At 43.0% G+C, this 26,991-nt stretch overlaps 2 long non-coding RNA genes across 2 annotated transcripts in view; both read left to right on the top strand.

Moving 5' to 3' along the window:
• The first annotated feature begins 3,826 nt into the window (after positions 1 to 3,826).
• Positions 3,827 to 26,991, top strand: part of LOC139789887 (uncharacterized) — a 41,786-nt gene continuing 18,621 nt past the window's right edge. Inside the window, exon 1 of the long non-coding RNA XR_011723283.1 lies at positions 3,827 to 3,953. This is a non-coding gene — a long non-coding RNA (uncharacterized lncRNA). The remainder of the gene's footprint in view (positions 3,954 to 26,991) is intronic.
• Positions 8,779 to 24,364, top strand: LOC139789889 (uncharacterized). Its single transcript, XR_011723284.1, has 3 exons — positions 8,779 to 8,935; positions 10,658 to 10,735; positions 24,189 to 24,364. It is a non-coding gene; the product is annotated as an uncharacterized lncRNA (long non-coding RNA).

Here is a 26,991-nt window from a genome sequence, read left to right as displayed (position 1 = left end):
TTCAACAAACCAGACTAGCAATCAAACTGGAAATTCTCCAGGAATGCAATTATCTAGATAAGTCCAGTGAATCATTTATGAGATCTTATGAACACCTCTAGTGCTACAGTATATTTTTCTAAAAGTTTGCAACAGAAGGCTGTCATTGCTGCACTAGATGAATAACCAGACCTTTCATAAAATGCTTCACTTCAAAAGAGAAAAAAAACATTAACAGGAGTGACATAAAGCCATGGAGACATTAAACTGTTTGCCCCAAAAGCTACTCATGCACCAGGAGCATGTCTTCCATTTCTAGACTTCAGTTATCCACCTTTCTGTTGAACTATGCTTCCCCACTGTTTTTGTGTTAACGACGTGTCTGAAGTCACCATAATCACATCCACTTCAATAAATCCATTACATTGCTGAATCAAATTAGTGTGTTTGGTGGCTTAGACTTCCAGCTGAATGTCACTGTGTTGACTATCCAGGAAGAGAGATAACCCTGCTTGTGGCTTTTTTTCTATTGATAGGCCATTGAACAGGCCCGGGTAGAACATCTTCGTCAGAGTAATGGGAAATAAAATTTTGAAGTAGTTGAAGTCATCCACTAAATTGCTATAGTTTCAACAACATTTAGTTCAAGAAAAGCAAATCTTAATTAAGAAATTATCTTAAAAGTTGTGACCTTCCATGTGAATCAGTTTTATCTGACTAGGTCCCTGTGATGAAATGAGACTACGCACATCGGTATTTTAGGAAAGTGCTTAGAATCCATAAGCACTAAAAAAACCAGCTGTTTTCCATCTCATGTTGGGATGAATAGATGAATATGAAATGTCAAGTGTTTCTCATAGGTTTTCTTCCTATTGTAGGCCTGACTCAGTGTAGGCACTTAACCTTGAAAATCCACCTGACTTCCTAGGAATGGCAGTTCTGTGAAACACTTACTCATACAACACTTAGAGGAAGAGCAACAGCATGTTTGCAACTGATGTTGTATCTTGCAAGAAATATTTAATACAGATTTCAGTTTTAGGCCCTCAAACGCTGAAATCCTTTGAATAATGAGAGAAACACTCAAGCAAACCTGCTGTTCCTTTCTTCCAGCCACAATAGGGTGCAATAGCATGCAATATGAAGTTTCCAAAAATTACTCAGGTAGAAAATGAAGCTGTCATTGGTTACCTTGATCTGCTGAACACTTTCTTCCTTCTCATCTTTTCCACCAGTTTATTTTTCTTTCTAAGTGATCAGACAACTGTGTTTGCTATATTGGGTTTGTGTAATAAATGTGATTGTAACTTGAGGGTTTCTTTAGGCCAGAGATTGTATTCAATTGTGCTCAATATTGCAGAAAATGTCTGAAGTAATTAATGCATATCTTAACACAGATAAAACAATGAGGTGTGTGCAGAGCCTACAGCAGTACCACATGAGCTGTGCTGTCCTCTGAGTAAACTGGCTCAGCCAGTCTGTGGTAGCCTGGTGTGAGTTTTAGATGTTATCGAGAGGACAAACACTCCCCTAATCTAAACAAAATAAGACAACAAGCATAAGAAAGTAGATCTGTGAAAGCTTGCATCCCACCTTACTGTCCCAACACAAGGAGAGAGGAAACAAATTTCCCTTATTCTCAGAGTCTGTAAATTCAGTATCAGCCTTTTTTAACCTTGCCAGGTACCACCAAGTGTGGCCATTTCTGCCCACATGGCAGCACAAATGTTTCTATACACACGCAGGGCAATGAGGGCGTGAAGGTGAGAGGGAATCTAACATACTGTGCTTGGGCAAGTGTGGGAAAATTTCACAAGCTCCTGTATCCTCCTCTGGATTTCTGATGGTGGGGTGTGGTTTAGAGGGAGTGGAGATCATCTGAGCCACATTGCCATCATGGGACATGAACAAATCTGCCAAGGGGGGCACTGAAGGATAGAAACTGGCTGTGCAAAAGATCCAAAAATTTGTGACGAATCATCAGTCCACTGTGGTTTTGGTCTGGGAAATGCTGGATCTATGGGGAGACCCCATCAGCAAACCACTGTACTGTAAACTATTGGAAGACTTAGTATTTTCATCGAGTTCTGAGCTCCCTTTTTACAAAGATTGTTTCAATGTGCATAAATTGAAATAAATCTGAGAGGTCATTTTAGCAAAATGAGACAGTTGACTGGCTGTAAATTTGTTTTTGGCCTTTGTTGCTAGGAGTCAGGCAGTTTCTGGATTTTTTTTGTAAATTTGAAAATTTAATTTGTTTTGGGAAAGCTGACTTTGTGTCCATATGGTAAATGCATAGCTCCTCCCAAGTTAGCTTTAAAAAAACCGTGTAAAATGCTAAAAAAGGCATTCATCTCACTGTATTCTGATACCTTAGAAACTTATTCTCCATTGCCAGCTCTGAGAAATCTTGTCTTTCTTTTTAATGTTATTATTTCAAGAAAGAAGAGTTGTTCTTCAGACTGGACCTGGGATTTTCTTAAAATTTCACAGTTACTTATGGCACCAGCTGCATACACCTGAAGGTTGTTGTGTTAGGTGACCAGGAAGGATATGAGTGTATGTCACACAGGTCCCAGAGACTAGACCCCTTGCTTGCACTAAGAGGCCTTTTTGGAACATTTTCCTTACCAGAAAGAGACCTTAGCCACTTTTGCAGATGCTACATTTAGACAAAACTTTGCTTTTTCTGGTTGATTTTCCAGGTTGCCATCACCCTGGGACCAGATTTCTGCTTAGCAACTGTGATGTCTGGCAAATGACAGGAGGATGAGGCTTTCACAAGACACCTCCTGTTTCTGCAGCTCTGCAGTACAGGAGCCTTTTCTACTTCTGGACTCTGTGCACCAGAGGCACATAGCTCCTGTTGCTACAGAGTCCAGGGGAGGATGCAGCACATGAAATAGCTCAGCAGTTGCCTTGCAGTTACTGCATGTTCCCTGTATCCCTAACCTAGCTCCACCTCTCAGCACTGCCTAGAATAGGGTCTCATCTACTCCAAGCACCTCCGGGAGGCACCTTCCAGAGTGCAAAAGGGATAGAAAACCAAAGTCTTATGTCCTATTTTGGGAGGGAAGGCTACTTATAGAGGTGAAGCTCTAGTACTTCTCGTAACATAGAGAAGAGCAGTCACATGTGCTCAGAGATTCTCATCAAATGACCTATCAAGAGATAGGAGAGAGCACACTTCAGCCCAAGTGGTACTGTGTGTATTACCCCTGAGCTTGGGAAAGGCATTTCTGTTCCCTCCAAGTGTTAGCTCTTTGAATGCATTGAACAACGTGGGGATTACCCACCCAGGGTGGGGCCCCAGGGGAAATGTTTGTAAATGAGCTTTTAAATCACAGAGAAGAGACTTCTGTATGGGACAAACCAGCAAATGGGACACTGGGAGTGGTGTTGTGCTCTTATAACAGCCAAGGAAAAATAGGAGTCACTGTATTCCATCCAGCTGGAAACCTCCCTTGGCACATGGAGCCTGGGGATAGCTCATTCGGCTTGGAGTAAGGAAGCAATCCTCATTTCTCCAGCCAAGAATGGCAGGAAGGTTCATCTTACACTGAAATGGAGGAAGTGCAATGACACAGTGTACCAAGCCACAATGGCTACAGGAACTTGAGGGCTCAGCCCAAAGGAGAGCTCCTTTCTTCCCTGGGATGCCTTCTGTGGTGGCTGAGGTGGAGGAAAAACAGAGTTGAACAGTAGACCTTCATCCACCAATCATCCTGAAGGGCCTCCTGGCATAGGTGTTACTTGGAATGTGGCTCTTAGCAAACCATGTAATGGCTGGGCTGTGTTTCAGGAAAGTTCTGGTCACCCCCCTTGCCTGACGGCCTCACATTCCTGATGCAGCCAGAAAACTGGAATAAAAGGGCCCAGACAGGGACACGTTCCCACCCATATTGCAGGCAGCAGTTTCTGGGAAAGGCAGAGCTGTGCACAGAGGCCTGGCTTTAGAGAAAAGGTAAGAAGAAGTTGAGAGATTACGGTTCAAAAGTTGGCTGAGGTGAGCGATTTAGGTTAATGCTCCCATTTCATACCTCTTGTTGTGGTCTGGGATAGGTATACTTTTTGCCTCCCTTGGAAACTGGAAATTCTATCCCATGTCCTTTCTTTTCTTTGTGGAAATACTTGTCAAGACCTTAGTTTTTAGCTAGCCACTCCAGTCAGTGAAGACAGACACTGACAGAGGCTGTAGTTGTAGAAACTCAAGAGGTACTGGAATGAAACTAGTGAAATTGAAGCTGGGTCCTATTCAGTGGCAGCTGGGCTCTTTGTGTTCCATCAAGAATTTCAGACATATTTTGGGTTCTTCTGTCTCCTTATGCTTTGTTGTTTAGTACTGTAGTGACTTCTCATGCCAAGTTTTCACATAGCCTCAAAAAAACCAAAATGCTTTACAGCTGGGGAGTTAAGCTGTTGTCAGGAAAAGAGCTTCCATTACACATGCCAGTGTCAGCAACCTTGGGCTTCACATGTTACAGAGTTCAGAAACAGTACTCAGACTTGAATTCAGTCACTAGTAAGGCAAATTCCACCCTGTTATTCTAACTGAATGACATTTTGATATTTGCTTTGGTACAAATGAAAAATTTGATTGCAGGAATGCAGTCCTGCATCCCATTACACTTAATTTGCCAGAGTGTCACTCATCTGAGTGATGGGCATCTCTAGACTGTTGCAACCCCTCGGCTGCAAAGTATATAGTGGTCCTGGCCACCCTAACCATCAAGCTTGGCATAAGGTGGGAATGTTTTATAGTTGAGGAAGGGTAACACCTTGAGGAAGGTGGCACATTTTGGCCAAGGAATGGAGAAGTGACAATGCCAAGAAGAGTCTTGTGAGGCCTTCAGCAGCAGTCACTTACAATGGCAGGACCTTGAGCAGCAAGCTGGATCATTTGCTCCATGGCTTAGGCAGGTTGAGGAGACCCAGGCTTATTCCCATGGATGGAGAGGCCAACAGGAGCAATAACATGGCTGCAGCTGCATGGGTGACAGCTTGCACAACCTTTGCTGACATGGTATGTGCAAGGATACAGAGTACACTGCATAATGGCTAGCAGTAAGATTGCAGTCCCCTAAACTGTGTGTCTCTCCAGGACTGCCCTTTTTCCACAGGGCACAGCCAACTTTTCTGCTGGTGACTTGTTTGAAATCCCCACTCTAAACTGAGGATAACATTTATCCCACCTTTAACCCCTGGGAATCCCCCTAGCCCATTCCCACCTCATAAGAACTTCCCTTTCTTCACCAGGATTGACTCTTTGGAACTCACCTTTAGTCCTCACCAATATCCTTTTGAAAAAAATGCCTTTGAGCAGGTGCCCTGTCACTGGTGTCTTGGACCGGGGCAACAGGAGCGCAGCGGAATTTCCAGAGTGAAATTCCTGTCCCTCGTCACTGTGCAGCTGATCTCCTCTCGTGGAGGACTAGTGACACCCAGTGGTCCTTGTATATAAATGCGGAAACTACCTGCCACCAGGTTTCCACCTTTCACCCCCCCCCTACCCGTCCTTGGTGCATTTGCAGTGACATTAAATATAAGGTGCAGAAACACAAGCTCCACTGACGACCTAATATAGTTCCTGTTCACCTCTCTCAGACATCCAAGACAAACCGTGAGCGACTGAATTCTTTGGTTTCCTGAGAACTGTGGAATCAAGTGCTAGCTGTATTTATTGCACAGCTTAACAATAAAGTATCTCTTGGAGATGAAAGGTCAGACCTTAGGAAGAGGTTTTGTGCAAACAAAATTACTCCCCTAAATTAGTTGCAACCAGTTTATAATCCCTAGCAAGTAGCAGAAGGTTGAAATGATTGTTATTTTTAACAATGTACTCCAGAGCCACACAGAACTTCTGTGCAAACCTTGAGGAAGGCAAGAGCTAGACTGTACTGTACACAGGCAAGTTTAATTTGCAGTAGCAGGCAAATTCTTGAACACAGATGGTCTGATCAGTAGATTTTATTCCTGTTAAGAAAATTGTGAGTTTTGTGCAAACAGGAGGACACCCTTCTACAAAATTGTGGTCAAATTTGGCAGATTTTGTGCAGCCTCTCCAGCCTACAGCTGCCCATGGCAGTGCTAAGCTGGCAGACACCACTTAAAATCATTCAGTGCAACCGCTCTGCTGAGGGAGGGTGAGCTGAAGCAGCTTTCTCAGGACTGTGTCCCTTCAGATTTTGAAAAGCACCAGGGGCTGAGACTCCACAAGCTCTCTGGGCAACACATACCAGTGTTAGACCACCCTCCCAGTAATAAAGTCACTGACAAGAGCTTGGCTCTGTTCTCTTTACTCCTCTCATGAGGTATTTATATACATTGATAAGATTCCCAAGCCTTCACTTACTCTGTCTGAATACTTTCAGTTTACTCATCCTTTCCCCACATGACAGGTTCTCCAGTCCCTTAATCAGCTTAGTGAATGTTCGCTGGAGTGTTTCCAGTATGTCAGTGCCTGTCTTGTACTGAGGAACCCTGGATAGGGCACAGCACTCCAGGCCTCACCAGTGCTGAGCAGGGGGGAAGAATCAGCACCCTTGACCTGCTCAGTTCTGCATCTTTGGCAGATGCAGAACTTCACATTGAACGCTGTGAGATTCTTGTCCCATTTCTCCGGTCTACTGATACCTGTCTGAATGACAGATCTTAATACCTTTCCCCCCACCCCTCCCTTCTTCCCAGCCCTATATCCCTTCCCAGTCCCGGATCCCCCTCAGGGCACAGGGAGGGGCAGTGGGGGTTTAGGGTCAGTTCCCCACACGCTGTTTCTGCCGCTCCTTCCTCCTCAGGGGGAGGACTCCTCACGTTCTTCCCCTGCTCCAACGCGGGGTCCCTCTCATGGGGGAGTCCCTCAGGAACCCCTCGGACATGAGTCCCTCCCACAGGTGCAGTCCCTCAGGAACTGCTCCAGCCCGGGCTGCGCACAGAGTCACGGCTGCTGCGGGAGCAGTCACCTCCTCTGGCACGGGGTCCTCCAGGGCTGCAGATCCACATCTGCCCCTCTCTGCAATCCTGCACAGGTTGTTGCTTCCCATCTGCCCACCTGTGGCAATTCAGGGGCTTCAAATTTGCATTTACCCCACTTCCTTCAAGGGCTGCTCCACTGTGCTGCTTCAGGAACTGCTCCTCCATGGGCTGCAGGGACACAGCTGCCATCCCACCGTGGGGGATGTGGGGAAACCTCTGCTTGGGCACTTTCTCCTCCTTCTTCACTGACCTTTCCTCTGGCTTTGCTCTGTCTCACTTCTTCTTCTACTTTGCTCTGCAGGTCCTTTTTTTTTAAAATATGTTTTTTTTTAGTTTTGCTTTCCCCCTCTTGAATATGTTACTGGCAGAGATGCACCCATACCTTTTCAGCCTTGGGCAGAAACGGGGACAGCCCTGGAACCAGGGGAGCTTCCAGCAGCTTCTTACAGGAGCCACTCTTGTGTCCCCCCCACTTCCAAAACACCACTGCACTAACCTAAGACACTAGTATTACCAGGAAAGGCTGAGGCTAGGAAGGCATTGAATACCTTAGCCTTTTCCATAATAGTGTAATACTAAACTAGGTAGTATGAGCTGCACTGGTAACATTACATAGTTTTTTTATTTATTGATGTAGAGAAGCTACATGCAAACTTTCTCCTTTGTTCATGTTTTCACTCGAGTCATAAGGAAAGTGATGTTTCTGCCACAGAGACAACAGTCAGGTCTTCAGTGCAATGAGCAAGCAGGCAGATGAGCAGAAATGGACTGAGATGCTGGCGTGTACTTTTAGCAAAAAGTCTCTCTGGGAGAAATTTTGTCCTGTCCTCCAGGTAGGCATGGTCCATTGGGGCTCCAGGGGGTTCCCTGCTGTGCTGCAAAGTCAGAGACTTCCCTCAAGAGAGCGAAAGGAAACCGCAGGCTTTAAAAAGAAAACAGATTGCAAACTTTCCCAAAACTCCTGCTAGAAGACACACTTTGAAACCACTTAAGAGAATCTCAAGGAGTTTTCTCTTAAATGATGATATCCAGTGAAGACAGTTTTTTTAATAGAAAAATAAGCTCCCTATATTATTAACCAGAAAAGTTAGGGAAAGAGCTGTATTATCTATGGTTGAACTAGTTATGATGTGCTCAAGATAGATATATTTTTTTCTTTTGCAGTAATAGCTGGACACTTCTCTGCAGTGAGAATATCCCTATCCCATTAAAAAAGCCAACATAATTGTTGCTACTCTGAGTGACATACGCTCCCATGCAGTGATTCTTATTAATTACTCTGTAGCTCAAAACTCAGTTCACCTCATTTAACTCCAACAGAACTATATCAAGGAAAGATACAGGGATCATTCCAGAATCCAGATAATGAAAGCTGCTGTGAAAGCATTGCTTATGTGAAATAAATTTTAGCAAATAGTTTTATTTAGGCCATCTCTAACTGATCAGATCAGATTTGTATTAGTAATTTTTGTGGGGTATGGTCTTCTCAAGCTTTTTTTTATTAGATTTGGTGCTCACTAACCTGCTGATGAAACTGGAGTTTCAAGTTCATCCCTTATTACTGAAATGCATTTTTATGACCTATATAAAATTCATCTCTTCTGAGTTGTGACCACATGTTGGTGCTGTGGTGATGCTGTTGGCTGACCAGGATACCATGAACAGCATGGCTAGGCCAGTCAGGACTGATTCTAAATACCAGTGTGTGTGTCAAACCAAAATTTTTTTTTTTTTTTCACTAAGGGGAACTCAGGTCCTATTTTATTGGCAAGATTCGTCTCACTGCCAATCTGTTCACAGAGTCCTAGAATAACTCGGACTGGGAGGAATCTCCAGGGCTCATGTAGTCCAAAAGCACAGTCTAAGCAGCTCTAAAGAGATGAGGATATTTGGGGCTGTGCTCAGATGGGTTGTGACTGCCTTCAGGGATGAAGATCCATCAAATTCTGTGTGCAATTACATCTGATATTTGACCACCCTTATGGTAAATATTTTTTCCCTATATCAGAATTTCCCTTGTTCCAACTTGTCCTCATTAGGGTTTGTCCTATCACTACGCACTTCTTAGAAGAGTCTGACTCCACCTTCTCTGTACCTATTCATGTTGTAGTTGCAGATAGCAATGAAGCCTCCTCTTTCCCTTCTGTAGGCCAAACAGGTGCAGTCCCTATAGTCTCTCCTGACATGCCATGTCATTCAGCTTGCTGACCATCTTAATGGCCTACACTGGCAGGCCTAAGCTGTGTCAAAATTACACTGAATATTTCAGCAATTCTGCATTCCTTCTCATTAGATCTCCTGTCAGAATCATAAAATGTTTTGTGTTGGAAGACACCTTAAAGATCATCTAGTTCCAATCCCCCTGCCTGGGCAGGGACACCTGACACTCGAACAGGTTGCTCAAGGCCTCATCCAACAGGGTCTTGAACATTTCTAGGGGGAAGGCATCCACAACTTCCCTGGGCAACCTGTTCCAGGGTCTTACCACCCTCATGGTAAAGAATTTCCTCCCAATACCTAATCTAAATATCCCCTCTTCAATTTTAAACCATTTACTGTGAAGTATTTGCTAAGCTCCATAGAGGGAGCTCATATTCTTTCTAAAGCTCTTTGAAATCTGTTTTTTGTTCCTCCCTGCCAAGCTTGTATCTTCCAGATATGTGTAAATAATGATTTACAGTGTAAAATTTATAAAACAAAGTACATTCATTTCTACCCCTCTAGACCAAGATTTGTCTGTGAAGTTATAATGAAATCCTCAATATGCTGGCAAGCATATGTGAATTTTCTTTAGCTAATCTAGTTTCACTGTAGGTATTCACCTCCTACTTTGATTAATCCTGAGGTGCATATAGCAATATTTGAATTTGCTCCTTGGGTGACAGAAATGAGTAGAGTTTGTGAGAATTTCAGATGACATGTTTGATTTCTGAAAAGAAAGAGGCACTAAAACAGATCCTTACATACAAAGTAAAAACTGAACTCCTTAAAATGAGCTTGAAAGCTGAACGGTTGCAGAAAGGACAAAGAGGTTGAACTTCAACAGATTTACAAAACACTTATAGTAGAAGAATGCTGAAGTACAGAGAAACAATTACAAACAATAATAACAAACTCTCAGGCTGTGGAGGACCCGGTGCCAGAGGAGGTGACTGTTCCCGCAGCAGCCGTGACTCTGTGCGCAGCCCGGGCTGGAGCAGTTCCTGAGGGACTGCACCTGTGGGAGGGACTCATGTCCGAGGGGTTCCTGAGGGACTCCCCCGTGGGAGGAACCCCGCGTTGGAGCAGGGGAAGAACGTGAGGAGTCCTCCCCCTGAGGAGGAAGGAGCGGCAGAAACAGCGTGTGGGGAACTGACCCTAAACCCCCACTGCCCCTCCCTGTGCCCTGAGGGGGATCCGGGACTGGGAAGAAGGGAGGGGTGGGGGGAGGTGTTAAAATCTGTCCATTTTTTCTCCTTCTCCTGGTAGATTAAATTTTTAAATTACTATATTTTAAAAATTATTATTATTTTTTTATCCCATGCTAAGTCGGCCTGTTTTTTGCCCATACCTGTACTTGTGGAACGCAAACTTCCCAGTCCTTGTCTCAATTAAGGAGCCTTTGGGTGGATTTTCTCCTCCCTGTCCCACAATTGGGGTGGGTGAGCAGAGGCCCAGTTGGTACTGGCTGGGCCTGAACTGTGACATCCTGTAACTTCTGCCTTAGACTTCCCTGGGAAACCCATAGCCTCTTTGCCAGACATTAGCCAGAGAAAAGTGCTGGAGCTGGCAAGTCACTGTTCAGGTAAGTGTAATCCTGAGACTGATTTGTGACTCAGCTGTCGGTGAAACAGTCAGGGCTCTGAGCTCCTGCCCTAAATGAGATGCTAGTAAGGAAACTGAACAATGATGCAACTTCTTTCTATCTGTCTTGTTGCTAGTGTGAGACACATTTTTATAGGAGGGTGATTCCTTTAGCTTTCCTTCTGCAATGGTTTGGGCTTATTTCTCCTTCCTTCAGGGAGCCTGAAAAATCCCCCCGGATGCATGCATTTTGATAGGACAAGTGTCAAGAAAATTCAAGAGTCAATGGTTCAGTTTGGAGGTATTTTGGGAAAAAAACTCTTCCCATACTTGCAGATAACCTGTTGTATGTCCTTGAGTCTGTCTCTCTGAGGCAAGGACACAGGAACTGAAATGACTTCAGGAACCAAACTGTGAAGGACTGAGCTAATCTTTCCTTTGGTCTATGCACTGGTCACAGAGCACTGGGGGAAACAGCAAGACAAGGTGAGGCTCTCCTTAATCCATTCATAGGAAAATTGAGGATTATGAGGGTGTGCATGGCATGCATGTACTGGGGGTGTTTGCTAGGGTAAAACAAGTGCTACTCAGAGAAGCATCATAGGAACCTGTTTAAGCAGAAAAGTGGAGTCAAAAAGTACCAGCTTGCCAACCACTTGCAAATAGTGATCTTCATTCTTGTGTTTGATGAGAGACACCTATTCTGTATTTGTGCTTCTGATAGTGGCACCCTGCTGCAGGACAAGGCAAGAGCAGTGGTCTGCTCCTGTGAATGGATCACATCCTCACCCATGTTGGCAAATGTCACAGAAATAGGCAGCTGCTATGGTCATGGCCATGCAAATTTGCATTTGGCGGGAGACTCTTCATACGTGCAGCTTATCTCACTAGTTCTGATTATCCTTCAGTGGCTGGTCAGGAAGCAAAGTCACACCTTGGAAAGTCCTGGTGACAGTGAAAGATTCATGTCTTCAGTGAAATTGTTTAAAGGGCATTTAACAACTTGGTGAATTTGGCAGGGAGATGCATTATTTTACAAGTCGGTTTCAGTGACTGTTACAATTAATTCCTGTTATCATTGTGCATGAATGCCATTTTTTTCAAGGAAGGCAAACAGTAGTTTGTCCTCAGGGTCCCTCCTACATTTCCAAGTGAAAAAATCCTGATGATAATTTCAGAAGGACCTGTTATTTGATGTTCTTTGTTCTTCACATGAAGTATGCATGTAAGTTTTGTATTGTGCCTAAGGAATATTAGAGGTATCTGAAGATTTTCCATGAGGTAAACCTCCTAAAAGCTCATAGATTCAGGAATCTGAGATCTGTTGACAGAAGTACAAAAGGGATTTTCTTCTTTACAAAGAAGAGATACAAGTACATTCAGTCTATCTTCTTAAGCCACCATGGTAAATCAGAAGAGAAAATCTGGAAAAATAGTTATTTTAACAAAGAGAAAAAGTAGCTTTTAAAAATACCCCCATCTGAAACAGTATCTTTCATTTCAACTACTGAATCATTATTCTTGAGTATCTTCAAGTGTGCAGTGTGATGGAAAATCACCATGACGACTGCCACATCTTATTGTATTTTTATATCTAGGACATTAACAATCTCCTATGGTTGTACTTTCTGATACTTCAGTTGCTATGTGAAATTTCTTTGGATACTTACCACCTCATTTATTGACTGTATCAAACTGAGTGCTAAGAACTAAGAGTTGCCTTTCTCACAGGATACAGTTTCTTCCTAAGAAAAAAGATTAAAAAATAAAGGCACTCAGGGAATTTGTGATTTCAGTTAAGCAGAGATATACCTTCTGAAAATGAGATTTAAAACAGTGATTCTATTAAAGTTATGTTCTTTGTCTCAAAAAGCAAAGAAGAGACTGGAACTTCAGTAACTTGGGATAAAACCACACCATATTCCTACTTCATGTATCTCGGTAGAGAAATCCAAACAAGGATTGATGATAGGGGCAGAAGGACAGTTTAAAGAAGCAAATAGCAATACGTGTGTGAAAGATGGTGCCTCAGGTAAAATTCAGGTGCTGCAATCAGTCTAGCATAATACTCCTGCTTTGAATTAATTTCTTTCTTAAAGAGAGCAAGACTTTGGTTTTTTGCCTGAAAACATCTGCAGATGAGCAGCAAAATATTTCCTGGATATTTATGCCTGTTTCCCCCTCTGAGCTGTTGTAGACTGTCTTCGAAGTTCACATGGGTAAAATTCAGCCAAAAGCTGTTGTGCAAATCCTGGCACTGCTTAGGTACACAAACAGCAGCAGCAGAACTCCAAGCAGGTTTTCTTTTGGTCATCTCTGTGACATGGGAAAGTGACACACAGCTCCTATTACTTCCCCTTCTGAAAAGAACTGCAAATACCAAATTTAAAACTGATTCTTACTGTCTTCTTCCCTCCACTGGAATCTTAATGTTCATGACAGTTGCCTTAGGACATGTAGATTTTATTGATTTTATTGACATGTTTTTGAACTTCCTGACACATGCTTTTTCGGTGTTCTTGAACTGTCCTGCACATACCACTGTGGTGATAAAAGGAGGTGAGACCCTGGCCCAGATGACATTCTGAACAAGAGGTCATTGAGGATGTATTGAGGATGATGTTGTGTGCTGTTACTGAGCCCTATAATACAAGATTGCCATTGCTAGTAACAGGCCATAACCTTGGTTATCTTTGTTAGTAAGTTACTACCAGGCTTAGCTGAAGATAATGAGACCTGCCTACAGCTTCTTTCAACTTATTTAGCTGTAATAGAATAGGTTTTTTTTGTTTGGTTGGTTGGGTTTGTTTTTTTTTTCCATTGAACAGGTGCTAATTTGTTTTGCTTAGACTTGTGTGGTCTTATCACTCTAACATAATAATGTAGTGTAGTCCCATAGTCCCATAGTGCTGCAAGATGAGGCTGGTTCACAACATTATTGTCCAGGCCTGTCTGGTGTGAAAACACTTAGCTTGTGCATGTTTATATTCAGAAAGAACTCATAAGACCTCCAAATATAACCACCCCAGAGAGAAACACAGCTCTTATAACCCTGTTAAAGCCCCGGGGCCACTGCATTGTTATGCACTCTATGATGTCAAAAGTCATGACTCAGGGCATGTGGATGGGATGATGCATATTTTGTCTGTAAGTCTGGGCAAGAGCTGATCTAGCCTGTGGCTGTTCAAGGCAGAGTTACTTCTTTCTAAAGAATTGTTTCTAAAACATTCTTTCTAAACCGTTCCTGAGAGCTGAGAGTTGTCCCTCTAATGTTCTCCTTCAACTTCAAGGTCTTCAAGCTCTTCAGAGAGTTCATAAATAACACACCGTGGGATACAGCCCTCAGGGACAGGCAGAGCTGGCAGATCTTTAAGGATACTTTCCACAGGTCTCAAGAGATCTCTATGACCACATGTAGGAAATCAGACAAGGAAGGAAAGAGACCAGCATGGCTGAGCTGAGACCTACCGGTCAAACTAAAAGGCAAGATGGACCTACACTGGCAGTGTAAGAGGGAACAGATATCCTGGGAAGAGTATAGAGATGTTTCCTGGTTGTGTGCCTCACCTAGAGTATTGCATCCAGCTCTGGAGCCCTCAGTACAGTAAGAAAATGGATATGATGAAGCTGGTCCAGAGGAGGGCTATGAAAATGATCAGAGGGCTGGGACACCCCTCTTGTGAAGAAAAGCTGAGGGAGCTGGAGTTGTTCAGCATGGAGAAGAGAAAGCTCTGGGGAGACCTTCTGCTATCTGAAGGGGGCCTACAGGAAGGCTGGAGATGGTCTGCTTGCAAGGGCCTGTAGTGATAGGATGAGGGGCAATGGGTTTAAATTAGAGAAGAGCAGATTTGGACTGGATGTTAGGAAAAAGCATTGGAAAAGTGGAACAGGTTGCCCAGGGAGGTAGTTGAGGCCCCATCCCTGGAGATATTCAAGGTGAGGCTTGACAAGGCTCTGACCAACCTGACCTAGTTGAGGGTGTCCCTGCTTAATGCAGGGAGGTTGGATTAGGTGACCTTTAGAGGCCCCTTCCAGCCCAAATTATTCTATGATTCTACTTCCTGTAACTGGACATATGACTGATTTCCTAGAGAGGCAGCATTTGGATCCCATTGTTGTTTCCACCAGAAAATATTTCCTGATGTCTAAGAAAGGCCTATCACTGTGCAGTTTCAGCACATGGGTTTTATCCTGGTTTTTTTTTTTTTTTGTTTTTGTTTTGTTTTGTTTTGTTTTTGTTTGTTTTTGTTGTTGTTTGTTTGTTTGTTTTTCTTGTCTTTGTTTTTTTTGTTTGTTTTTTGTTTGTTTGTTTCTTTTTTAATTTTTTTTTAAAAATTTATTTTTATTTATTTTTTCACTCTGAAGCATTTAGGGCTTTTGTTTCTCCTACCTTTCCATCTCAACTGTGAGCACCAGAAAATACCTGAAGTAAAATGAGGCTGGTATGTACTAGCAGGGGGTAAGGCCTAAAAGAAACAGCTCCTGACTCTTCCTGTCAAGGCCAGTTATGGGTACTTCATAACCCTTATTTGGCAAGGACAGTCTCTCTGGGGTTGGAACCAGGCTCTCGGGTTGTATCTGCCCTTGTTTAGTAAAACACGAGTTTCTCTAAGCTACTGTTTGAAGAGCGAACAAGGCCAAAATGAAACACTGAAATGTAGGACAAATATAAACACTGAGGCAAGTTTAGCTCCTGTTCAGTTACCTGGCTCCTCCTAGAGAAAGAAGACTGGAGAAACTGCTGGATAGAAAGATACTCCTAGGCGCTGTTGCCTGATAAAGCTTCAAGGGCCATTACCATATAGCAGTGCTGTGCTGGAGCCCATAGGGAAGGGGAAAAAATCTGCGGCATGTGAAGTCAGTGGCAAACTGCATCAATATGGGTTAGATTTCTTGACACCCATGCTGGAAAGCCAGATCCATCCTACATATAGTGCCAGCCCTGCTTTCAGCACAGTATGTCAAGATCTTCCTCCTCTTCTGCTCCTCTTGGGTTTCTGATCTCCTTCTGTGTGTTCAATGAAGTGCTCTATCCAGAATCCAACACTGGTGATGAGTCTTCTAACTGAAGAGTAAAATAAAGGACTGAAACATCTTTATTATTGAAACAGCTATCAAAACAGCTATATTATTATACTGTTTATTGTTGGACATTTCTTACTGAGATCCTGAAAAAGCCCTGAACCGTCTCTGTCCCCTCCATTCCTAGTCCAGGTGATGCTGAGTACATGACATTGCACAGGCAGCTATGAGCTCTGTACTGGTGCTCTAAGGAAACAACAAATGAGGAAAAGAAGTAGAAGTGAATTTAGGAAGTAGGGATCATGGTACATCCAGCTCAGCCCTTCTTGACTGCATAAGGATTGCCTCAGGATGGAAGCATCAATATGTTCCTGTCCCTTTAATGTGTAAGCAGGCTTCCTGGAGCAATAGACAGTACTTTTCAGAAGAGTTTTGGGGTACAGTAAGGGGAAGGAGGCAGATTTACTTTTATGCTGATAAAAAGTACTTAAGAAGGGAAAGTGCTGTGGAAGGGGGTGTTTCAAACTGAAGAGCTCTTAACAGAGTTTTCTCCTATTTTTTTTTCCAAAAGCAGCTGGGGTAGGGGAGATGTAAGAAAATATCTTTCCCGAGAATTTACCTCAGGACTATGTGCTAATAAGTCATCTGAGCATCTGACTAGCCATCTACCAAATCTCTTGTATTGTTTTCAGTTAGTTGTACATACCCAGATGTGTCTATAGACAGATGCACACACAAACATGCACACAAACATATACACGTGCTGCTTTCTGAAAGGAAAGTTTTGGCAAATGGAATAATTCAGATCGCTGGCTGCAACTGACTACAGCTGGTTTTGATATGGAAGTTGCTTTTCTGCTCCTTTGTCCTCCATGCTCAAATAAATCTGCAGAGTAAGTCGACAAGAGCCAGTTCCCCACGACACTGTGAGTGTGATGCCTGAGTCTGCAGCAGGGGGACGCTCTCTGTACACTCCTATGCAATAAGAGGAAAAAGTTATTAGACCTGCAGACTGGCGATACTGTGGACAATTTTCTTCTTTTTCACTTGGTGACATAGAAGTTGCTACTGTGATTTATTTACTCCCATACTGATTATTTTGAGGATGTTTATGCTGTTATCAAAGCAGACAGAGTAACTGCTGAGAATCCTACAGGGGAACAGGTATTGTACTCCTAGACCTTAAAATTCTGCTTTGTAATTGTGCTGCCTTGAATAATTTAATTTTGCTTTGTGCCTGCTTCCTCTGGGGAGCTAATTCTCATGGTGTTTCACTGCAATTGAAATCACAGGGTCAGCAAAAGCCAGGCTGGGTGCTGTGTTCTTTATAATATTTTGTGAATCTAGTAAAGCAGAAGACAGGGGTCTAAATTTTGGAGACAGGGATAAGGGAGAATGGATAGGCAAAGAAGATGCCATCATGGGATCTGTTTCCTAGTTTGACTTTCAAGTGACCTTGAAGCACAGCCACAAATATAAATGTTGCATAACAGGACAGAGTTGGGCTCCCTGTTGGGGAGGAACCTTTGTGCTCCTACCACATAAAACTTAAAGAGTAAATGATCCATTAAACCTGCTTCTCCTCCCTTGGGCAGTCACAGACCCAGCAGATCTTAAGAGATGACAGCACTAGGTATTCTAGTCATAAGAAGTGGTGCTCTGCTAGTGATGTTATGCCTGCACTGTAATCACCTGTTGTTACTGGGGAGGCTGGGTTTATGATTCTCTCTGGGCTCTACTTCCTCCCTGCCCTCTTGAAAGGTCACTGCCTTCCAAGAGAGAATATTCAGGCCCTGCTCTGCTAGCATTTAAAGTGAATGAAGAAAGCAGTTGGGTCTCTAACAAAAAACTAGGCAGAGGAAAACACTGGCTTTCCACATGCTGGTCATTCTCAGGGCTGTGCCTTTGGGAGGCTGCAGGCAGCAGGCGGGCAGTCTGCTACATTCAGTCATTTAGATGGGATCTGGTACCTTGTCCAGGATCAGCACCCACTCAGGAACCCCCAGTGAGTGACCTGGCATAATGCTGTCTGCTGCTAAGGAGAGCCAGGAACATGGGAACATGGGAACATCTCAAGCAGTATTATGATCCCTGTTGCTCCACAGGCTGTTGTGAGCGGGGTCCATCAGCAGAAAAGCTCAGCTGTGGAAATGGGATATTACTTGACAGCTGAGGGGTGGATTCTTATTCCTTTGGAGCTGCATATTGCTTCTAAATCCATGTGTTTATTAGATGTATAGACAGCAGGAAGCAGTGATTTAGGAGACTCAGTTCTAGATCAGGTCTGCAATGGCCTATTCAATTTGCCACAGATGAGGGAGAACTGGTGACAGATAGAAATCTTGCCTTCTGGTCTGTGGTTACTAATTTTATGGGTTTTTAAGTTAAACAGGAATGATTCCCTTCCTAGAACAGACAATAGGGTATTCCCATAACAATTTCTGTAATTTAACCAATATTAATACTTTGGTCTTGTTTACGTACTTTATCATCCTCACAGAATAGCTGAAAGACAAGTACTTTGATCACAGTTGCTAAGCTGTGGTTGCCATCTGCTAATGCATATCTTCAAGCTGTTAGAAATGGTCAGAATTTTTCCACTGGAATACTGGTTTAGAACAAAAAATGTTCTGATCTTTTTTTTTACTGAAAAAGAGATACTTTTTCTAGATGTGCCTCTCTATGCAGACTAATTCAATTTCTTCATTACAAATAAAAGCATAAAAATATTGGAACATAAGTATATCAGTACTACCTCATATGAAAGCCCCCCTAGCTGAGCAGACTGTCTCTTACCATGTACAAAAGCACATGCCGAGAGAAGAATAATAATAATAGGGCACATATATCTGATACATCCCTTAAGGATTCCTCAGCTTCCTGCTGTTTTTAACTCAGGAAACTTAATGTGTTTTTTCCATTTATTAGGTCCTATGCAAATACCTACCCATTTCTGCTATAAAATATGCCACCTTTTTTGGCTCACAGAATCCTTCACGAATGAGTTCCACTAACACCCAAATGCAATTTCAGTTGCAGTTATCATGAAACCAGCATTTTCTTCCTGCTGTATTCTGTATCCCTACGTATGTTAAGGTTTTCTAAAGTGAACACATTTTCTACAGTGCAAACACAATAATGCTAGTGTGGTTCAGAGGAAGGCTGTGAAAACCACGGTGACTGAAGTCAGATCGATGTGAGACACATTTCAAGCTCTCATAAGTTCCCAGATTTCATTGGAAAAATGACACTTTAAATTATATGAAAAAGGGACATCTTCAGGATGCTGCTTTTGCTCTTGCTGTCCAAAGAGCAGCAAGAGAGAGGCTGCTTCAGAAGGGATGGGAAATCAAGAGCTAAGGGTGAGCACAGCACAGTCAGGGACACTGATTTCTCTGGAGGATCAGCATCACACAGCACCTGAAGAATGGTGGCTGGACAAATCCACAGTGATGAGGCAGCTCTCAAGTCAAACCAGGTCAGGGATAGGAAGACAAGGGCTCAAGCACAAGCATACCTACAGAGTAGCTAAGGAAAGATAATTGCAGCCCCCAAGCCTAGGGCTTAAGGGTATGTGGGTGGAAGTCTCAGATGAGGCTTTTCACAGCCATTTTATCCAGCTTTTTCCTCATCAGTCTCAGGTTATAAGAGACTGGTATAAGCTCATGTAAGAGCTGGACTTGTACAAAGGCAGCCAAACCCTTGGAAAACAAGAATTTGCAGAGCCTATTGGTTCTCTCAGAGTTCTTATTCTCATTTTCCAACTGGCTGAGTATCTTCCTTTAGAAAAGGAAGGTCATGCTGACTCTAACATAAAAGGCATAGAAGCTGCAGGGCCAGTGTGATTTGCTGTTTTTACAGCAAAAATGAGATGCAAAAGTCATCTTTTCTCTACAGCAGGCACAGTGGCATCTTCTGTCTGGCTGTCAGACTGTCCCTGTCTGTCTCGCCAGCCTATACAGGCTGATGGGCTGGATCACTGAACAATAATAGTTGTTAGAATTACACTTTCAGTAGTCCTTGGCAGCAGGGACTCTAATTTGCAGGCCTCCATCAAGCTACTTATTTTCAAGAAACCTGTAGTAACTTTCTATCTGGGATTTGCTCACGGCTGAAAGAAGTTGCCTAAGGAATTAGGGCCTCTGCCATTTGGGTATCTTTTTTAGTAGGCTGAACCTTGCTGAAAAGATGAAAACAAGAAATTGCCTTAGAGAAGAAAGAATAACTGAACTTTGACCCCTTAACACATGATTCTGTCATCATGGAAACTGTAGACACTATGCAGTTTAGGGAATCCCTTCTTTGAAGAAAGAGTAATTCCTTTTGAAATTTTTTGAGTAATTCCTCACTTTGAAGAAAGTGAGGGATGGTGAACAGACTGGTGTTGACCATCAGATATGCATTCTGTAAAGATGACAGGTTTTGTAAATACTTTGGCAGCCTCACACCAAACTTCATCATAGAATTAACTGGAGTGTTAGGAAGGAGCTGTCAGTCTCATGTGGCTTCTTCAGTAAACCTGCTAGCCCCTGGTTTTGTAAGCCTGGAGTGAGCATTTTGCTTTCTACATATCTGAACTTGTTTCTCCAGATCTGAGAGAAAACAGAACTCAGTTACATTCCTGAATGAGTCTGGTGGCCTTCAGGTCAGAAGACCCTAAATAATGACTCACAAATGCAGGAAGTGCTACAATGATCAAACTATTTAGCTTGTGTTTGTCTTTATTCTCTCACTCCCAAAATTTACTGAAGCAGCCTGTGAAGTACCTCCTGAACTGCTGAGCATTACACAGCAACTGGTGCTGATTTGGAATTATAAATACCATTCCCTGGACTTCTTTCAGCCTCTCCAACTTCTGTCTCTGGGTGCCTTTCTTGCCTGCCCTTTCCCGCTTAATATTAAACCTCTCCTTTCTGGGAAGGTCTGTGCATATTTGCCTTCAGCAGAGACTCAGCATGCTCACTGAAAAATCCTTCTTATTCTCTCTTTTATGGTTATGAGTAGGTACTTTCTAGTGTGAAATCAAGCCTAATACAAATAATAATTTAATAATTTTGCATTCTAAATGAGCCTAGGGTGTTGATCAACATATGGTATAGTAAAAGTAGGTTTTATCTCTGTTCAGTAGATCATGTTCACATAAACTGCAAATATATGAAGAGGAAAAAAGAAGAACAAAGTTTTCCAATTAAACTGCAGACCTTTCTTTTTACAGATGGCTAAAAATGACCAAGTTCTATTAGGAGTAACCTGAATTATGCACAAGTCTAATTTCATAATTCCTATTAATTTTGACACTGAATAAAAATGACAGTATTTTTACGTCTTTGAATGTTTTTTCATTCAGATACATGCTCTGCCTCTTTGGTATCTATTAATAGCTTCAAGAACATAATTGTAATGAGGATGTTAACAGTGTCTTTTTGCTGGAAATGTCACTTAAGCAATCTCCTAAGCAGCATATTAAAATTACTAGAATGGGAATTTAGGGGGAATTGGAACTACAGTTGGTGACTTCAAAAATAGTTTAATGTGTGACCACAGAACCTTTTACTTTTTTCATGAAAAAAAGTTCATACATAGGGAAAGGTCCATTTTCCTAGGATGCAGGATATCTATTTAAGTATCCTGGCTACTCCCATGCTAAACAGCTTCTGAGGAAATTTTTTGACTTTCCATGCCTCATGCCTTCTTCTTAGTTTAGAGGATTTCTCAACAAGTTTCAGTTTTTTGTTTCTCTAGTATTGTTTGTGGTGTGGCAGGCAGAAACCCATTTCCTCTCTTAGCACCACACAGATGAATTAGATTTTTTCTTGTCACTGTTTCTCAATACCTTTTGTCACACCACTGTTACCAAACAATAAGTGTACAGGCAGTTTCTTTAAGTGCCCTTGGTAGAATGATGATGCAGCGTAGTTGTTGCAATGATAACTTTATCTGGACCCTCGGCATTTTTAACACATTTATAGTAACCTGAACTCAAAGTACATTTGGTAGAAGTTGCTCAATGCTCAGGGGAAGTATCTGATGTTGGGGGCATCCCCGATCAAAGGGTGTTCACAGGCCTGCTGCCTAGCAGCAGCCCTGTCCTTTGCCACCTTGAACTTGCAGCTGTGCATCTTTATAAGCACCAGCCACATAATGTTATGCTTTCTTTCCCCTTTTTCCCTTTAAAAAGCTGGGGATGCTTTTAGAGGAGTGGGTACATGACCAGCTCATTTACTTCTAATGGCCAACCACTTCATCAAATGGCACTCGTCATGCAAATCATAACACCAGGGGTTAGGAGCCAGGACATCAATCACAACCAGGGACAAATTTTTGACAGAAGATAGATATGTGCTTCATCTTCATTAGAAATTTCTATCAGATTCCTTTTAAACACACCTGTACCACTACAGATTATTACATTTGAGTTAAGGTGGGGGAAAGCCTTCTGTCTTCTGTTTACAGCCGTGCCTACTGCAGTCTGCTGTGTGTATGTTCATAGTAAGCACTGCATTTGTATATCCAGACAAATGCTGAAGATCTTTAACTACTATTCACTTGTATTCCTCTGCTGGGTAGATGGCAAAATGAAGATAAAATAAGCAACCCAAAAAAGAATAGGTTTTCTGTAAGGACCAATGCCCAGGAAGGGTTTAAGTACAAGGGCAGGAAAGATCATTCAAACCAGCTTTACAGACTCTCTGAAGGTCAGAAATTGCCCAGTATGCTCACTGGATCAAGCCCGTGCCTTGGTCTATATTTATCCATCTTTCTCTCAAAAGACTGTGTTTGAACTACCTAGTGAAAGTGGTATAATGGAGAAGGACTGGGGTACTCTCCACCACCTTGCAGTCTCCCCACTGCAGTCAGTAATTTCTTTCTCTTTCTGTCTGAAAAGAGCAGTGTTACCTGTTTCTTGGCACTGATGCTAAACAGCTCTCTGGTTTCCTGCAGTACTCTGTAATAGCATGTGAGGAAATACAGTGTATTCAGAACTCTGAATTCTGAATTCAGTTTTGGCTTTGCATCAACTGATTTGGAAGTACTAGAAGCATCTCTTAATGTTCTGTGGCCTCACAGTGATTAAGGAGAGTTGACCTTCAGAACTGGAGCACGGTCATCCTTTTAGGTGTATCACTAGCTAGTAAAAACTCACCATACTACCACACACGGTAGAGCATGCTGCTTATGGATCACACGTTGTGCATGATGGCACACAGGGACACTTCTAGAACAGCAGCTCTCTGGCCATCTGCAACACAGGAAGAGCTCTTGTTTACTGCTGTGCACTCCTTTCTTAAGCCCTTGACAGAATTACTAACCATGCTGCTAACTGCGGGCTAATCTGAGGGCAGAATGTGACCCTGTGGTCTAGAATAACCATGAAAACAACCTGCTGTCTGTGGGATAGCTAAAGGCCAGTTATTTTTCATTATGCACTGATTGCAGACACATTGGATTGTCCTTTGTGAAAGGACTTAGTGGGGAATATGAGACATTTTCCTTAATTCTTAATCTTATGCAATTCTTTGCCATGAAACCAGAGGCAGCAAACCAGAACAGCAACATGTAATGGTTTTGCAGTTGGTGAATGGCCAGAAAATGGGGCTGTTGCTAAACTGAACTCATTCCAATACTTTCACCAAAACCAGTTCGAAAAAAATATAGGTCAAAATGAAGTATTTCTAACTACAGAGATGAAAAGAGTGTTCTAACTTGAAATTTGCCTAAGAATTCATATTTGCTAGTGTTTCATAGCCTCATAAAACACTTCTGGATGCAGACGCAAATGTATTTCAGGCATGCCCATCTCCAGCAGTAAGTGAAGGCAGGCCCTGGTTATGGTGCTATCAATGCATGACATGTAGTATTGATCACAGGGAACTGAGATTCCAGAGGATGTTAATGTCCACCCACAGCCTGGAACATCTGCATGGAAAGCAACTTAACATTTGCTGCCCCTCTTTGCACATGCAGCACTTCATGCTGAAGGCTATATTTGCATGTTAACATGGTTTAGGTTGTTGACATCTATTCACAGTATTAATTTTCCCCTTTTGCTTTGATTCTGTGCATTTTTATTCATGGGGACTTTGGAGCTTATGCCAAGAAGTGGGAAAAAAATAGTAAAGCCAGAGAAGCTGCTATAACACATGCAAAATGAAAATTGCAGTATGATTTTCTCAAAATAGTAGTAGGAACTAAGGAAAAATAAGAAATGGTTTCATGCCACAGTGTCTTGGTTTAGTGTGCAATGGTGTTTTGGAAGCAGGGGGGCCACAGAGGTGGCTCCTGTGAGAAGCTGCTGGAAGCTCCTTGGTTCCAATCCCTGCCTCTGCCCCAGGCCCAGCAGATAAGGGAGCATGGAACTGCCTGTGAGTAACATATTGAAGAGAAGGTGGAACAGAACTGTAAAAAATAAATTTTTAAAAATTTACCCGCAGGGCAGAATAGAGAATGAAGTTAGAGAGTAATGGCAGAGAAAAGACACCAAGGTCAGTGAAGAAGGAGGAGAAAGTGCCCAAGCAGAGGTTTCCCCACAGCCCACGGTGGGATGGCAGCTGTGTCCCTGCAGCCCATGGAGGAGCAGTCCCTGACACAGCACAGTGGAGCAGCCCTTGAAGGAAGTGGGGTAAATGCAAATTTGTAGCCCCTGAATTGCCACAGGTGGGGAGATGGGAAGCAGCAGCCTGTGCAGGATTGCAGAGAGGGGCAGATGTGGATCTGCAGCCATGGAGAACCCGGTTCCAGAGGAGGTGACTGCTCCCGCAGCAGCCGTGACTCTGTGCGCAGCCCGGGCTGGAGCAGTTCCTGAGGGACTGCACCTGTGGGAGGGACTCATGTCCGAAGGGTTCCTGAGGGACTCCCCCGTGGGAGGGACCCCGCGTTGGAGCAGGGGAAGAACGTGAGGAGTCCTCCCCCTGAGGAGGAAGGAGCGGCAGAAACAGCGTGTGGGGAACTGACCCTAAACCCCCCCTGCCCCTCCCCTGTGCCCTGAGGGGGCGGCAGCAGGGAAGGGATCTGGGGCTGGGAAGAAGGGAGGGATGAACAGGTGGTGGCCTGGTTGGTACCAGCTGGGCCTAAACTGTGACATTTGATGAATAGAAGTTGACTGTTCACTGTGATTTCTAGTGCAGAAGCCAGGGTAACAATATGAAACGAGTTGCTAGCATCTTCAATACAAACGAAGCAGATGGTCCATCACGTAGTTTGCAGTTAGATGTGGAACTCCATGCCATAGGATGCTGAGGATGCTGGAAATCTATGTGATTTCAAAGAGGATACTGTGTGAGTCAAGGAAGACAAATACTTAGTGTGTTATTAAGTAGGTAATAATCAACTGTTGTTTATTATTTGCTTAGCCTATAAACTTTTGCATATTAGGGAAGGGATTTTTACTGGAGGGCAGTAAAATACAGTGCTTGGTCTATTCTGTACTTGACTAGCTTTTGACTACTCCGAAGAACAAGACACAGGGATAGTGGAATTGTCAGTGTGGTTTAGCATAGCCTTTCTTAAGCTTTTCTGAACAAAAAAAAAGTAAACAAGAGAATCAAAAAAGACAGGAGTTATCTGAGATTTCTGTCACCAGTGTGGCCAAAAGGGACACCTAGCTTGACAATGAGAAAACAAAGCTGGAAATTAGAAAGAATGAAATTGTCGGAAAAAAGTCAGAGACTTCAAGTAATATGAAGTATGACAGTATTTGAATCCAATTTGAAGAAACCAAGCACCAAAAAGGCATGATCATGAGGTACACCAGACAATGTTCTATATCTGGGAGCTGACGCATCTGCTTCTATAGACACAAAAGCAGGTGCAAAGAGACAGCACCAGGAAGGTGATAACAGACAGGAAAGTCTGTTCAGAAATGACTGACAGGAGGTTCTTATGGATTAGTGATGAGGATTAGGAGACAGGACAAAATTTCATCCTGCCCAGGGAGTGAGAAAAGAACAAAGCAAAGCATTCTTGGCTAACTGAGATTCTAGCACACAAGGTTGCTACTTGAGTCATGTTTCTACTTGCCAGTGAACAAACAAGGATTTGGATCTGGGTGGATGGGATTCTGTCCCCACGAAACAGGCATCTTGTGCTGTTTTAGAGGGATTGTGTATTACACCTCACCTCCAAGATCTAGGAAGACAGATGTCTCCCTTAGCCTTTTGTCATGTTTCCTGGGCCCTTGTGGGTGTCTTAAAGATTGTGCCTGAAGATTGTCATTATATGGTATACTATTGGCACGAAGTACTGTAAAATTTATTTAGATAACTGTTCCAGCAAAACACACAGAAGCATGACTTTTTGGCTAAATCATGCAACTACTATCCAATGTTCTAATATGTAACTAGACCTCCTGGGTTTTGGAACTCCACTGGGATGCTTAGTTTCTGTGGTGAAGAGAAAGAATCCTGTGGTTCAAGATGGTTGTGGAAGTGCAATATTGGCAAAAGAGTACCATCAACTAGAAACAGTAGAGTTAAACTCTCTATAACTATGAAGAAAACTCAAATCCTGCAGGTGGCCCATGTAGTGAGAGGTTCATACAATCATCTTTGGCCCTCTGAGCTCACTTATAAAATATATTACCTGTGTTCCCTGTATACAAAGGGAGACGGGAGTAATTTTGATTCTTCAGGCCTATTGTAATAAAAGCAAGAGCAATACAAGAAAATAGGAATGGGAATAAAGCTATGCTGGTACCAGCACTTACGAATTGTTAAGAGCCCTGTGCATGTAACACAGTAAAATGTCTTCCATGCCTTCAATGCAGATCCACCACCTGGACTGCAAGACAGAGAGATTAGTGCCCCTCACTGTCATGACATCTTCCTGGACAGATTATACATAAGCTTTGTCTGGCAGTACAAGCTGCTTTCTTCTCCTTAAAAGATGGAGAACTAGAAAGAATCAAGGATTTCATCATCACCCCTGAATTGTTCTCACCATCAGCCAAAGGCATGACTCACATTTGCAGAATAGTAGCAGTTGTTTCAGGACACTCCAAAGGAGAGAGCTGGTAACAATCAGCCCTGTCTCTTTCCAGTAGGGAACCTTGGAACATTTTGGGGAGGAGACCAGAAGACAAGGCTATTTCCCTCCAGTGTCAGTGCAGAGGCATGCCACAGGCTATCCAGGAGCTGACTCACAGCAGAGTTTGGGTCTCATGACTCCCAGTCCAGTACAGCAGTGGTAAGAGGGCAAGCATCATGCCTGTATTTGTCACTATTCCGACTGCCTGGGTAT

This window comes from Heliangelus exortis, chromosome Z (assembly GCF_036169615.1).
Source record: "Heliangelus exortis chromosome Z, bHelExo1.hap1, whole genome shotgun sequence".
Lineage (NCBI taxonomy): Eukaryota > Metazoa > Chordata > Aves > Apodiformes > Trochilidae > Heliangelus > Heliangelus exortis.
Note: the sequence above shows the minus strand (reverse complement) of the source record. Positions and strands in the feature narration are given on the sequence as shown.